This window comes from Mesoplodon mirus (assembly GCF_964341445.2).
Source record: "Mesoplodon mirus genome assembly, chromosome: 4".
Taxonomy (NCBI): Eukaryota; Metazoa; Chordata; class Mammalia; order Artiodactyla; family Ziphiidae; genus Mesoplodon; species Mesoplodon mirus.
In genome coordinates this window covers 150,897,486-150,912,758 of record NC_138979.1, presented here as the reverse complement: position 1 = coordinate 150,912,758, position 15,273 = coordinate 150,897,486, and the positions used below count along the sequence as shown (strand labels likewise).

The 15,273-nt window shown below is 40.5% G+C and overlaps 1 protein-coding gene across 9 annotated transcripts in view; it reads right to left on the bottom strand.

The window, feature by feature from the left end:
• Window positions 1–12,172, bottom strand: part of SYNE2 (spectrin repeat containing nuclear envelope protein 2) — a 341,983-nt gene extending 329,811 nt beyond the window's left edge. For 6 of the 9 annotated variants that reach the window (XM_082616958.1, XM_082616964.1, XM_082616965.1 and 3 more), the window contains exon 1: window positions 12,059–12,172. The gene's annotated coding sequence lies outside the window, so the exon portion shown is untranslated. Of the gene's footprint in view, window positions 1–2,383; window positions 2,466–11,366; window positions 11,614–11,781; window positions 11,867–12,058 lie in introns of those variants that run through there. The other 3 variants (XM_082616962.1, XM_082616961.1, XM_082616960.1) reach the window with 3 other exon arrangements.
• Between the last annotated feature and the right edge of the window lie 3,101 nt (window positions 12,173–15,273).

The window sequence follows — 15,273 nt, the reverse complement described above, 5'->3', positions numbered from 1 at the left end:
CTTCCTAGCCCCAGCTCTCCACTTGCTCCCAAGAGCTTGAAGAGAACAATAAAAGTGAGAAATGCTTTGAAATTAGGGTAGATATTTAAATAATATCAGGCCTCTTCTCAGCTTCTATTTCTTCATCAATAAAAATACTATTTGTTTCCAATAATGATTTGTGAAGATGCTTAGCATAAAACCTGAGACATAGCAGGTGCATAATAAATGTTAGCTTCCTTCTTTTAGAACTAAATTTCCAACTGCCAGCTAGATGTCCACTAACCTTTGAGCTCAAAAGACCCATTCGCAGACTTTAAAATAAAGACTGTTAACAAGAGACAAAGGACAGAATGTATAAAGAAGATGTGGTGTATATACATATAATATATAATATATATATTATATATAATGGAACATTACTCATAAAAAGAATGAAATAATGTCATTTGCAGCAACATGGATGGACCTAGAGATTATCATAATAAGTGAAGTAAGCCAGACAGAGAAAGACAAATATCATATGATATCACTTATATGTGGAATCTAAAAATAAATAAATAAATACAAATGAACTTATTTTTTTTTTTTTCAAATGAACTTATTTACAAAACAGAAAGAGACTCACAGACATAGAAAACAAACTTATGGTTACCAAAGGGGAAGGGGGGGGACGGATATATACTAGGATGTTGGGATTAACATATACACACTACTGTATATAAAATAGATAACCAACAAGGACCTACTGTATAGCACAGGAAACTATACTCAATATTTTGTAATAACCTATAAGGGAAAAGAATCTGGAAAGGAATATATACATGTATGTGTGTATATGTATGTTGTGTGTGTGTGTGTGTGTGTGTATTTAAAAAACTGAATCACTGTGCTGTACCCCTGAAACTAACATGACACTGTAAATCAACTATAGTTCGATTAAAAAAAAAAGACCCATTAGCCCACCCCATCACCAGACCATTGGTTTTCTCCCACACTTTCTCCCTGTGGTATCTCTCTCGCAAATAATGGCAAGTAATGGCACCAATATTCTTTTCAGCACCTAATTTAGAATTGTCTCTCTTCCATCTCATTTTAATCCCCTCTGACTCTGTTCTCTGAATTTCTTCATCACTCACCTGGATTTCTGAAAACATCCTTGTAATTGGACTCCCTGCCTCTCCACTACATCTTTCAGAATGTTATTATGAAATAGAGCTCACACCAAGCGCACGCTGCGTGTTCCCACTGACAAGAAGAATATGGTCCAAACACTTCCATGAAAAAAATCCAAAGATCTAACCACAAAGCATCTATCCAGACCTCTCCCACTACAACCTGCCATGAGCCCTGTGCTTCTGTGTTATTCTTCAGCCCTCAATCTACTCTCCTCCATTCTCCACCCATGAAAGCCCTATTCTACACTCTAGACCCAGCTATACGCCCAGCTAAAACGTCAAATGTTCTCTACAAAACTAGCCCTAACTTCCCCAAAGGTGGCATTAATTACCACAGCACTTTGCTAGCACCTCAGGTGGCACTTCTTTCATTCTGGATCATATTAGAGTGATTTGTTTACAAGGTTATCTTCCCCCAGTTCCTGCAGAAGGGGAGCCATGTCTGATTCATTGCTGATTGCCCTCTAACACCTGTCACTTAGCCCCTTGTTCACTGCACCCTTGAATTGAATGTAATAACTAGCACTCATTACTAGGTGTTCTACAATGTTCAATTACAGGTACTGTACTACCCGTTACATGTATTGTCTCAGTAATAGTCATAACACTCCTATAAGTCATATTTTGGCTTTTGCTTTACAGTTAAAGAAGCTCTACCCAGAGAGGTTTGTAATTTGCCCAAAGTGACACAGCTAGTATATAGCAAAGCCAGGATTTGAATCAGGGTCCATCTGACTTCAGAAGTTACAATCCTAACCATTACACTATACCACAGACATTTCTAAAATACACTTGTCCTTTAGTACTTATGCACCTGAGAGTATAACTCAAGATCAAGACCCCAGTAAATTATATTTTATCCTATTAGCACATGGAGGCCATTTTTGGTTCTGCTCTAGTCCAGAGTCATAAATGAGCATGTCCACAGTCTTCCAGGTTTCTTTATTTTTCTCTTTTCTTACACCCACCCTCAACCCCCTTAAAAAGAAAAAAAAAAACAAGAAAAATGATTTGGAAGGCAGGGACAGGAAGAGAATGAAATCATTCCTTCATGGTGGAACATACAACATTAACAGTAAGCTTGTAAGGTTTAACAGGCATATATAACCTAAAAGAATATGTTGGATCATTTCAAAACATCCTTTCCTAGCTCAAACCTAAAATCAGCAGCTGTTGCTAAGCCAACTGCCAGACAACATGATGATTCATGAAAGAAGCAAGCTTACCTTCCGAGTCTCAGAAACCATCACCAACAGAGTCTTGGAACCAAATCATCAACCTGTGATTATAAACATTTGGGAGTTTCTCTTCATCTGGCTCAGAAGGAAATACAATCAGTTCTGGACTAAACACTGTTTATAAAATTAATTATTACACAACTGAGTTGGAGCTTCCTAAAATGAAAAAAGTGCCGAGACTACAAAGGTAACATACTTTCTTTTAAACAAAGTCCCATTAACAGAGGAAAACTTTTTACTCAGTGTCATCAAATGAGTAACTACAAAAGATGGTCAAACAAGAGACTGCTAGTCACCTATTTTCTTTGTAAACATACTAGCACAAATAATAAGACACACCTTTAACTGCTTTATAAACAGAATTTATAGGTAATTCTTTATTTTTTTCTTTCTGAATCACTAGCTCAAAATTTTGAACTAAGAGCTCTAGCATGCATTATTCTATCAAACAATCCCATCAAACATTGACTGTAACCTACCTTAGTACTAATAGCTCAGGTGCATTTCAGTTGTAGGGTTTTTTTAAATTTATTTGGGGGGCGTGGGGAGCAATCTTGAACACTTTTATTTATTTTGTTGCAACTTACACTTCAGATAAAAATTACTTCTGAGTAATTAGCATTTTTTAAATGAAAATTAGCTAACTCCTATGGTACGACCCATTAATTAATGTATCATTCAAAAGCAGCCAAACACGAAGAGCTCAGTCGTATTACTATCAGCTTTTCCTCAGGATATCACAACTTGTACTCCAAAGCCACGGTGGGAAAAAACAGGTAGTTTTCTATCTGTTTGTGAAAAGTCTGTGAAAGTTAATTCTGTCCCCTTTCTCCATATATGTCCCCTTCTTCTATAACTGTCTTATAGCCTGAGCTCTAACCTTGATAAGATTGTGTGTAGCATATAGATTAAGATAAGTGGATTTATTTTTTAAGATGTATTGTTCACCCCTAAATGTTGACTACCTTTATCTTTCCAAATGAGGCAACATAACTGCCGAAATGAGTAATGAGAAATTTTAATTTAAATATATTAAAAATTTGCCTAGAAATCTGCAAAACCTTTTTATAATACCATCCTTCCTAAAAATTTGCCTTTCAAATTAAAGTTTCCCCTTCAAGCACAGTATTTCAATTTTGGCAGCACATGGATATATTTTTCTTACTATTCTGGAATACTATTTATAAATATAATGTATATATTGCTATAATGATGATGAGGGTACATAAAATATTTTCACTGTTGTAACCAGTATATTTATTTTTAATGGATTTTATACTAATAGGAATATATATACACCTGCCCACACTACTGTTTTGTTTTACTCATCTTTTGTGTAAATGAACTCCAGACAAACTTTATCTATAATTTAACATGGAAACATGAAATGGCTATATGTGATTCGGTTTCAAATTCATCTCTAGCAACTTAATAGCTCAAATAATTTAAAATCCAATTATTTATGGATGAAATGATATGATGTGTGGAATTTACTTCAAAATAACCCAGCACAGGGGGGGATAGGTGAGGGTATAGGTAAAACCAAATTGGCAGGACTTGATAGCTATTGATACTGGGTAATGTTTACATAGGAGTTCATTTCACGATGATCTCTGCTTTTGAATATGTACTTAAAATTTTTCATAATAACGTTTTTTTAAATCTAATTTACTTTTGTCCCAGTGTCAGGCATATCTTTACCATTTTGAATTACTGTTTTACCCGCATAGCATTAACGTTTTACATACCAATTCATTGTACTAAAAGTACAATACAATGGGGTAAATATCACATTTCTAAACCATATTTGTAGAAATGAGGACCTGAGGAAAAAATCTCAGCGATCATCTAATCCTCTATGCCACTGATTCACAATCTTGAGCGTGCATCAGAATCACTTGGAAGACTTGTTAAACACAGATTGCTGGGCCCCACCCTCTAGGTTTCTGAACCAGTAGGTTTGATGCTACTGGTTCCTGGACCACACTTTGAGAACCGCTGCTCGAGGCTTACTCCCACTGCCCAGTTCATATATCCATTCCACCAATTACCACATTGGAACGCATGCTTCTCTACTTGTGGGCCTTTCTCTTATGAGACAGTTAGCTTTCTAAGGGCAAGGGACAAATTTTCATCAATGTGCCAGAGCCCAGATTGAATAAATATTTACAAAGTAAATTAATTTGTTGGATGAGTTAAGTTTTCTCACTCATTTATAGCTGAGTGTTTGGCAATGTATTGACATTCAGAATAGGAGCACATTTACATACCCAGATGGAAAGGAGCTACTCACTGATAAAGGAAAACTAAAAGTCAGTTGGAACCAAAGCAACAAGTAGATAGCAAATTTTGACGAGTTCTAGAACTGCATGTCAGATTGGAGTTTGCAGTCAAATACGGACACTGACAAGCAGAAGCTTGAGGCTCACTTTGTCAAATGTGTTACTCTGACCTGAGGAGCTATAACCAAGTGCTCTTCATCTCATACACCACTGAAAGAAAGAAGTGCTTTCAAACTCATCTATCAAAGTTTCTCAGGGTCTGGAAAATGTCAGCATGGGAGGACAGCCTCTTTCTGCCTATGCATATCCCTTTTCCTAACGCTGCCCAAAGGAAAGAAAAGAAGTACAGCACACTCATCAGTGCCTGTCTGGAGAGTTCTCCAAGTCCAGGTGTTCTGAATCTTGTAATACACCACAGTATCCTGAAGTACCCTTCTATTACAGCAATGATCAGCTCAATGACAATTCAGTGGATTTAGTTTAAAAAAATGAACTATGCTCTGATTTCCAAATTTCACTACCTCTTTCATGTTTATTCTAAAATTACAAGTTAGGGCTTCCCTGGTGGCGCAGTGGTTTAGAATCCGACTGCCAATGCAGAGGACATGGGCTCGAGCCCTGGTCCAGGAAGATCCCACATGCCGCGGAGCAACTAAGCCCATGTGTCACAACTACTGACCCCGCGAGCCTCAACTACTGAAGCCCGCGCGCCTAGAGCCCGTGCTTCACAACAAGAGAAGCCACCACAATGAGAAGCCTGTGCACCACAACGAAGAGTAGCCCCCGCTCGCCACAACTAGACAAAGCCCGCGTGCAGCAACGAAGACCCAATGCAGTCAAAAATAAAATAAATAAAATAAATAAATTTTAAAAATAAATAAAATTACAAGTTAGAATATATTCATAAATATGAATCCAATAACCTCAACATGAATGATTTCTTTATTTTCATTTAATAATAGTAAAACAAAGAATATAACCTGTGTTACCATGGGTCAATATATGATTTTTTTCTTGTTATTTAGATCCCTTAAAAAATAATTGACTGCTCAAACAGAAAATAATAATGTAGTGTAGGGTCTATAACAGACAAAAAGTAAAATGTATGACAATAGCACAAAGCAGAGAGACATGGGAAATATATTATTACAAGGCTTTCATTGAAGTGGTATAATATAACACTTGAAGTTAAACTGTGATAAGTTAAAGATGTATACTATAAACCCTAAAGCAAACACTAAAATAACAAAATAAAGAATGACAGGTAGGGAATTCCCTGGCAGTCCAGTGGTTTCACTGCCGAGGGCATGGATTCAAACGCTGGTCAGGGAACTAAGATCCCAGAAGCCATGGGGTGCAGCCAAATTTTAAAAAAAAAGAGAGAGTGGCATGGACTTATATATACTACCAAATGTAAAATAGATAGCTAGTGGGAAGCAGCTGCATAGCACAGGGAGATCAGCTCGGTGCTTTGTGACTACCTAGAGGGGTGGGATAGGGAAGGTGGGAGGGAGACGCAAGAGGGAGGAGATATGGGGATATATGTATACGTATAGCTGATTCACTTTGTTATACAGCAGAAACTAACACACCATTGTTAAGCAATTATACTCCAATAAAGATGTTAAAAAAATAAAAATTAAAAAAAGAATGAGTGCTAATAAGCAAAAAAAGGATATAAACTATAATGAGCAAAATTCAATTAATCCAACCAAAGAGAGAAAGAGAAAAAGGAAACAAAGAACATATGATAAAAACAGAAAACAAATAGCAAGATTATACATTTAAAGTGAACCATAATCAATAATCATTTTAAATATAAATGGCCTCAATACCAGAATTAAAACTCAGAGATTGTCAGGTGGGGTAAAAAAAGCAATACCCTTCAAGGAGAAGAAGGATAACTCTCCACTCCTTAAATATGGGCTACACATAGTGACTTCCATCTCAAAAAGCAAAGGACAGAACAGGGAGAAAAGAGTAACTTTATAGGAGGGAAACCTGACAAACACTACCTCAGCCAGGTAATTAAGGTTAACATGAACAGTGATGTCATGTTGATGGTATGTTCCCTCGACATTGTATAATTAGAATACACAGTCTTTTCAAGCACACACAAAACATTTACCAAAATTAATGATATTCTGGGCTTTAAAATAACTCTCAGTAAATATAAAAGAATTTGAGTCATACAAGTTATGCTCTTTGACAATAAGAAAACTAAATTTAGAAATTAATAACAGGGGCTTCCCTGGTGGCGCAGTGGTTGAGAGTCTGCCTGCCGATGCAGGGGACACGGGTTCATGCCCCGGTCCAGGAAGATCCCACATGCTGCGGAGCGGCTAGGCCCGTGAGCCATGGCCGCTGAGCCTGCGCGTCTGGAGCTTTTGCTCCACAACGGGAGGGGCCACAACAGTGAGAGGCCCACGTACCGCAAAAGAAAAAAAAGAAATTAATAACAGAAAGATGCCTGGAAAATCCACAAATGTCTGGAAACTAAGTAATAAACTCCTAAGTAACTCAAGGTCAAACAATAAATCCAAAGAAAAATTTTTAAGCATTTTGAACTGAATAAAAATGAAATCACACCCTATTTAAATTTGTGAGAATTCCCTAAAGCAGTACTGTACTTAGGAAACTTAAGAGAACTAAACACCTATGTCAGAAAAGAAAAAAGGTCGCAGTGACTTGAATAAGAGTAAAATTAAACTCAAAGTAAGTAGAAGAAAGGAAATAATAATAAGGATCAGAGTAAAAATCAATTAAAAAGAAGACAGAAAATATAAATGAAACCAAGAGCTGATTCATCGAGGTCAATAAAATTGATAAACCTCTAGCCTAGGGTTTCTCAGCCTTGACACTACTGACATTTCGGCTGAATGATTCTTTGTTGAGAGGATCTCTCCTGTTCATTGTAGGATCTTTAGCAGCATCACTGGCCTTGACCCACTAGATGCCAATAGCAAATGCCCACCCACCCCACCTCACCACATTGTCTCCAGACATTATCTCATCTCCAAAACATGTTAATTGTTCCTAGTGGCAGTAGGGTAAACTTCAACCCATACCCTGGCTCCATAAACAAAAATTAACTCATAGTAGATGGACCTAAATGTAAAACGAAAGAATTCATGGTTTTACATTCTTTTATAGAGTTTTCCTATGAGTTTTATAACTCTAAGGAAAAAAATCTTTGTGACCTTGAGTTAGGCAAAGATTTATTAGGTATAACACCAAAAGTATAACCCATAAAAGAATAAATTGATATATTGGAATTTAGTAAAATTTAAAACTTCTTCAAAGATCTGTTAAGAGAATGTAAGAGGAGCAATAGACTGAAAGTAAATACTTGCAAATCATGTATCTGATAAAGGACTTGTATCCAGAATATATAAAAAACTCTCAAAACACTTACTGAATAAGGCAGTAACTAACCCAATTAAAAATGAGCAAAAAATGCAAAGAGAAACTTCAACAACAAAAAAAGGTATTATATGGATGGTAAATAAGCACATCATTGGTCATCAGGGAAATGCAAATTAAAACCACAATGAGATACCACTACACATCTAACAGAATGGCTATGAAAGCTTAACCATACCAAGTGGTGACAAGGATGCAGAGCAACTGGAACCCTCACGCACTAATTTGGGAGTGTAAAATGGTATAACCACTTGGGGAAAGTATGGGAGTTTCTTTAAAAGTTAAACATACACCTACCATATGATCTAGCCATTCCACTCCTAGAAAGTAGGTGTCCATACAAAGACTGAACATAATGTTCACAGCAGCTCTATTTTTAATAGCCAAAAACTGGAAAAAACCAAACATCTATCAATGGGTGAATGGATAAATGAACTTGGGTATACCCATACAATAGAACACCACTCAGCAATAAAAAGGAATCAACTACTGATACACACAACAACATAGATGAATCTCAAAATAATTATATTGAGTGAAAGAAGCCAGACAAAAAAAGAGAACATACTATGTGATACCAGTCATATAAAATTCTGAAAATACGAAATAATCCATAGGGTCAGAGCTACCACTGGTTGCTTGGGAAAGAAGGATGCAGGGTGTAGGGAGGGACCAGAGGGAAAGATGGATTCACAGATCTATACATAAGTCAAAAACTCATCAAATTTAACACTCTAAAATATGCGGCTTACTGTATGTCAATTACATTCAATGAAGCTGTTTATAAAATTATCACGCAAAATGAGAAAGGCTAGACAGTTTAAGATAAAAACAATCAAAAAAGAACTTAATCTGCAATTTCACAAAGAATTACAGGCTTTAAATATAAGTGATTTTACAGTATTCCAGACACAATCCTTTATTTTGTAAAAGTAGGAAAGGGGACACATGACTCAGGTAATTGGTAAATATGAAAGTAAGGGAAAAAAAAAAGAGAGAGAGAACACACAGTGAAGCCCTGAAGAATGGGCTATTGCATTTAACATTAAGATTACTTCTGAATTATAGCTAATCTGAAACATTTCATAATTCTGAAAAAAAGGAAAAATGTTTTCATTTTTCCCAATTTGGCCTGCCCCATTCCTAGGCAGAATTAGGTGCTTTCCTCCTCCCACAGCCCCTAGAACACATCTTTTCTAGCACCACCATGTGTGTATTGCAATGGCTTGTCTTCACTAGACAAACAGGTTCATCAGGATACGGACTATGTCTTTTGATGCTGACATGGTGGTTAAATATAAGTGGAGACTGAGAGCCTGGCTTCCTATCCTAGGCCGTGCCATTCACCTACTGTGCAGACTCAGAAAGTTACTTCAGTTTTATAAACTATAAAATAGGGCCAATAGGGTATATATGAGGATTCAATGTGAATATATCCAAACTTTGGCCTACGAGGCCCTGCATGATCTGTCACCTGATTACCACTCTCTCATCATTTAGTTCTCTCCCTGCAGCTGACAGTGCTCAGCCACAAGACCTACTCTCAGATCCAATCAATCCACACACTATCAAGCTCTTTTCTGACTCAATGCTATCTCCCCTGTTGATCTTCCACGCCTCTCTCCTCTCCTCACCTCCTACCCTACAACACACTGCACAGCAGGACGAGTGATGTGATCTGATTTACATTTTAAAAAACATGATTAGTTTAGTAATGTCTTTTATGTTCTGCTTATCTTCCCGACTTGCTAAGATAAAGGTGGGAACCACAGCTGTCCTGTGCATTATTATAACTCCAGCACCTAGCACAATACATAGTAAGCATTCAACAAATTTTTATTAGATGAATGAGGTAACCTATGTGAAGCATTTACTGGTACAAAATAAGTATTCCATAAATAGTTATTATTATTATTTGTAACTCCAGAGTCCAGCACAGTGGCTGGCATATGGTAAGAGCTCATCTGAGTAAATGAAAAAATAATTTTGTGAAATTATTGAAAATCTATATTTAAAATATATGAGTAATGACAAATGAATCAACTGCCTTTCACACTTTCCCTTACTTATCAAGACGTGACTGATTCCAGTTTTGAGCTTTACATTAAACTCTCAGTTATGCTACTGAGGGCACAACCTAGAAAAATCCCATTGTGACTCAGTTCTCTAAACATACTGCAATATCCTGCAAACACAATTAGCACTAATGCACTGAAATGCTTGCAAATTTCTAACTGGGTAAATTTATAAGAATTTTTAAAAAACAATCTTAATGTACAAGGTTGAGCTGACCCAAGTGATTTTTTTTTGATTTTTGTTGGCTTCAAATAAAGCTCATTAACTCAAACATATGGACAAAGAACTAAGAATTTTCACTTTTTACCTACTTTGACATCTCCAGAGTTTTCACCACGAAAAAACTTAATGAGGATTGCACCTGTTCTCTTCTCCCTCGGGTGCTTGCGGGGGTGGGGGGCGTGATGGCGCAGCTAAGGCCACTCAGTAATTACCTCAGGAAGAGCCCGAGAGAGTCTCAAGAGTTTTCCAGAAAGGGAGGGTAACTAAAGAAGGAGTGGTGCATTAAAGTATAAAAACACACCAAATGTTCCATCTCGTAAAAGGTGAACACTCAACCCGATGATGTTTACAATGGCTCAAGGGCGGGCACCCGAGTGGTGAGCGGGCCAGGTATGGTTCGGGGGCTTAACTGTAACCCCAACCCTAAAAATGGTCGGACTTATCCTAGCACAACCACGTAATATCTGCAAGGAGTTCTTCGGAGCTCTGGAAACTTTTAGGAAAGCAGATGAAAGTTGTTTGAAATCAAACAAACTTTAAAAAAAAAAAAAAAAAGAGCGATGCAAAAGTGTTGAGCGGCTAGAAAGAACCTCCTGGGTTTGACTCTGATTTGCTGGTGCATGTACACAATCGTGCCTGCTAGCATCTGGCGCAGACGCTCCCTTCCACTAGGGGAGGAGAAAAAAATAACTTTCGGAAATAACAGGCGTCCACAAAGGCAAAGGTTACACAGGACTGCTCAACCTCCATCAAATAAGGTGGCTAATGTTGTTTGGAGCAGCAGATTCCACATAAGTCTCCCCTCGCTCTTTTTTAACAGAAGAAAAACAATCCAAAAAGGAGGTGCTACCGTCAGACCCTCAAGGCAATTTCAGACAACAAAGACCCCAAGCAATCGAAATGGAATTATAATCCTAGCCGTCCAAGCGGCCCCCGCCGAGGAGGCGCTCGGCCGCCGCGGTTCCTACCGTGCCGGGGCCCCCGGGGCCGTCGGGGCCCCTCGCGCTCTCCAGCCCGGTGAGCCCCGCCCGCCGGTCCTCTGAGACCCGGGGCTAGCCTCGCGCCGCCCACGATCTGGCAATCTCCGCGCCGCGGCTCTCCGCGTTCTAGCTCACGCGGCGTTCAAAATCTTTCCCGCCCAGGCGTGACGCGAGGAACGAAAACAATCAGCGGACCGCGAGCGCCGGGGCCTGGGCCCGACGCGGGCGACGGGTGGATGGGGGCCGCGCCCCCGGCGCAGCCCCTTTCCCAGGCGGGCGGACCGGCGGGCTAGGGACCGGAGGTGACACAAAGAAACCGGAGAGACAAGCGCCACTCGCTGGCGCTCGCTCCAATCTCCGAAGCGACCCGCCCGCTGACAAGTTTGCGGCGCCCTCCACGCACCCCGCTCTTCCCACCCGGGCAAAGTTTCCCGTGGCCGGGCTCGGACCCCCGCAGTGGGCCGGGTCCAGCCTCCCGCCGCCCTCGCCCCCGGCTCTGGGACCTTGCCCTCCTTCGCCCCCGCCCCTTCCCCTCCCTCCCGCTCTCCTTCCCTTGCCACAGACCGCTCTCTCCGGGGCGCACCAGGGTGCAGGGGCCCCGCCGCCGCGCTCCCCTGCTGCCGGCCCGGCGAGGGGCGAGGGCGCGGGCTAGAGCCTGCCCGGGTCGGCGCCCCACTCACCTTGCTCCTTCGAGCGCCTTTTGCTCGGTCTCCCACTCGCCTTTTAGGTCCAGCGGAAGGTTCGGGGCGCAGCAGAGCGCGCTCCGCTCCTTGGCGCTCGGAAAGCTGCAAACCACGCCCCGCGCCTTCCCCGCCCGCTGCCAGCCGCCGAGTCCCGCGCTCGCCGCTCGGCGGCCTGTGTCGAGCCCGCCCGCGAGTGCTGGAGGCGGAGCAGCCGCCTCCCCCCGCAGGCCCTGCCGCAGCCCAGGGCTGGCAACTTTCTTTCCTGTTCTGGAACATCAGAGATGGTCTGAGGGAGATGCTAACTCAGAATGCAGGTTAACCACCGGGAGTTGGGGGGCATGTCACAAACTCCCTCAAATAAGCTTTTCGGGTCGATTTCAGCGAGAAATTCCTCTAACATTCTTGGACTCCGGGGTCTTGGAAGTGGGGATAAGAGAGGAGATCTGCGAATTAGCTACCAGACCTTGATCAAGTCAGTAAACGTTTGTGAACCCTTTGTAAAATGAGAAATTTGAATTAGATGGCCTTTAAGATCTGGATCAGTATTTCCTATAGCATGGTCCAGACCTCAGTGTCACCTGGAGGGAAGGGAGGCGCTTGTTAATAATGCAGAATGCAGGGTCGCTCCTGCCCCCTGGACTCTGCGGACTGGGGAACAGCCTCAATCTTACAACACGATATACAACTTCCAGGTCTGAAACTCAGTGGAAACTAGATCCTCGGGAATCCAAACTGCAGGTGCCAGTTTGATTTTCCAGCAAATTACTCAGTGCCTTTGGGCTCAGGATGCTGTCAACTGACTCCCGCTTACCTCCTGTGCTGCTATTACAGTATTACGGAGGATCTCGAGGTCCTAAATGAAAGGTATTGTGTCAACTCACTATAATCACATGAAGAAGCAGTGACTTTAAAGTATTTCTCTATTGAGTTTGTATCACAATCAAATTTAATTTTTTATAAGTCCAAGTTCATATGTGTTGTATGGCTCGAGAATCTTGCCTGTATTACTTAAAGTTGGTGCTTATGACCCAAACTAAATGGTAAGGAGCAGAGATTAAGAGGTTTGATAATGCATTCAGTTAACATACATTCATGGAAAAAAACTAGTTGAAAATTGTAGCCACAATTTGAGACAATTATTTCAAAAAGCTGTACCTCCGTAGCAGGATGATTCCAGTAAATTGTTTAAAAAGCACATTAGGGACTTCCCTGGTGGTGCAGTGGTTAAGATCCGCCTGCTAATGCAGGGGACAGGGTTCGATCCCAGGAAGATCCCACATGCTGCGGAGCAGCAACTACTGAGCCTGCGCTCTAGAGCCCGTGAGCCACAACTACTGAGCCCTCATGCCGCAACTACTGAAGCCTGCGTGCCTAGAGCCTGTGCTCTGCAACAAGAGAAGCCATCGCAATGAGAAGCCTGCACACCACAACGAACAGTAGCCCCCGCTCACCACAACTAGAGAAAGCCCACGTGCAGCAATGAAGACCCAACGCAGCCAAAAAAATAAGTAAAATAAATAAACTTTTTTTAAAAAGCACATTATTTTGACGGTCAATAGCTCAACTCTTCACAAAACAGTACACTCCCAATCTACTGTTCTTCCTTGTATTCCAAGATAATCCTTCTGATAGTATCACTTCTCTTCTTGGACTACCTAGGTTTACATTATAATTAATGGCTTGGGTCACAACAATGGTCTATAAAGCAAGGAGATCCTTCTGGTCCTGGGATGTCTTTCCATAGCACCATTTTGCCTGATATAATACATGCAAATCAACTTTGGGGAGGAGTTGGTCTCCAGGATTCGTGAAGCTGTCTACAAAGCATTGTGTGCTATTTTCCTTCTCTGTTCTATTCATTCTATTTGTTTCCATTTTATGTGGGTTGCTTCTTTTATAGTAAATGCCAAAGTCATCATGGCAACAGTCTCTGGAGAAGATGTCATGAATAATTTCTTAATTATTGTTCCATTCCAAGTGTCTATGCTACAAGTCCTCAAAGTGAAAGGACTGTTGTTCCATATTGTATCTAGTGCACGTAAGAGTCCAGAATAGTGTCTCAAATGTTTTCAGATGTCCCCAATTAGAGCCTCTTAATTACCTGTGGTGTCTCCTAGCCATGCCAATTTGGATATTAAATTAATACCTACTTTAAAATTCACAAATTAGACTAAAGGCAGGAGCACTGAAACAGATCCTCCACATTTTGAAATGATAATAAAATGTAATGCTAAGCCAAACAGAGACACACCTGGTTCTTTTGAAATACTACACTAGGCATGTGAAGGGATGGCTCATACACTTACATCTCTGACTGGCAGAGTAAGGGCTGCCATGAACCCAGCTGTGCCCACATTCTCCCATGCACCAAAACACAGACATGGTACAGTAACATAGTATGATGTCATGTTATGTCTCTTAGTTATTATTTACATCAGGCCTCTGTATTTATAGCAGAAGATCCATCCAGCTCAACAGCCCACCTGAGAGACTTTGCCAGCTCCAATTGTGTAAAGCATACGTTTTGCAAATTCATGAAACTGAAAGCACATCTGTGACTGGGTACACAAGCATGCTGTGGCACATGGTGAGAACTACTGAAGCAGACATTCAATATATGCTGGCACATTGTACCGAGCAAGGAAGAAAACATGGCCTGAGGCATTCAAGTGAGTTGGACATCCTCATGCCACTAAAGGAATTAGAGTCAACACTCTTTAAGTTAGGCAGCAACTCCACTCTGAACTACAGTTGCTGTTTACATTCCTCCATCCCACACTAGACTGTGAGTTCCTTGTCTTTTGCATCCAGAGTGCCTGAATAAGAAAGGCAATGGATTTTATACTGGGAGCAAATTCTAGTCTGGTACTTGGGTGCCATGTTGAGAAGGATTATGGGGCTGCATCTAGGTTTTGCAAGAAAGAATACAAGTTGATTAGAAACAGTCTCTGCCATGCACACAGAAGGGGAGAGTATTGACAATAGTATCATGTATTTATCAACATGATGGTAATAGAAGAAAATGTTAAATGATTGGGTAAGTGAATTTAAGAACAACACAGAGTATCTTTAGCTGAAGAGGCAGGTATAATATTAATTAATCCGAGGCAGTGTAAGACCATGTTACTACTTGCTTCTGTTTTATTAACAATGTTACCACTAAAGATATAAGGAGATTGGTTTACAACTAAACACTCCTTGTTAGGCTGTTA